The sequence below is a fragment of the Echinops telfairi genome, unplaced genomic scaffold, assembly GCF_000313985.2.
Source record: "Echinops telfairi isolate 266 unplaced genomic scaffold, ASM31398v2 ScPeMD7_2291;HRSCAF=2852, whole genome shotgun sequence".
Classification (NCBI taxonomy): domain Eukaryota; kingdom Metazoa; phylum Chordata; class Mammalia; order Afrosoricida; family Tenrecidae; genus Echinops; species Echinops telfairi.
This window is the reverse complement of record NW_022106189.1, coordinates 39,244,469-39,245,400: the sequence shown is the minus strand read 5'-3', so window position 1 is coordinate 39,245,400 and position 932 is coordinate 39,244,469.

Here is a 932-nt window from a genome sequence, read left to right as displayed (position 1 = left end):
GGCCCCACCGGGGGAGCTGAACTGCCCCTTTGGGCTTCCCAGGCTCTAAATATTTGTGGGAGCACTGACCCTCATCTTCGTCTCACAGAGAGACTGCTGGGCTTCTCTTTGCAGTTAGCAGCCCAGCAAGCAACCCACGGAGCTACCAAGATCCTTGCACAGAGTAGGCAGCCAATAGTTAAATACTGACTGAGTGTTGCATCGATCTTTGTAGCCATTCGCTAATCGCTCTTCTTGGCTCAGAGAACTTGCTTTCTACATGGTAGCAACACCTCCTCGATGTTGTCCCTCCCGTGCTGAGCAGATAATGAAGACAGGCTGACAATTCAGAATGGCGAGAGTCCCAATGGAGGAGGCTGGTTCTGGGAAGGGGGGCGGGCGTAGGGCTGGGGGTTGATAGGGAGGGACTTCTGAGCCTCAGCTCCTTGTCCTCATTCTGTCTGGGTGGCCTTTGAAAGCAGACAGGATGCTTAGCCCTCAAGCCCCTGTACTCTAAATTATTTACATTTCCTGGGCAGGACACCAGGAGCAGAATCAAGAAGGACCCCAGCCCCCTCCATGCAGTCAGACTCCAATCTTCTGTGCCGACCTGCAAGGAACATGAAGAACACCATCCTGGGAGCCGGGAGGCTTGGGTTTATATCTGTGATTTATAACATAGTTTTATTGGCATAAAACGAACACATCATACAGTTTGACCCCTCAATCATATTACAAAGAGTTCTGCAATCGTCACCACAATACATTTCCGAATACTTTCTTCTCGTTATTGTTAGCCTTCCATGTCCCCCACCTCTCCTGCCTTTCCCCCCAGGTGATATTCAATGCAGTTACTATCTCTGAAGATTTAACTCTCCTGGATTTTATATACAGAAACATATGCAAAACACCAAAGGAGGAAATCAACATCAACAACAACGAGAAAACAAAAC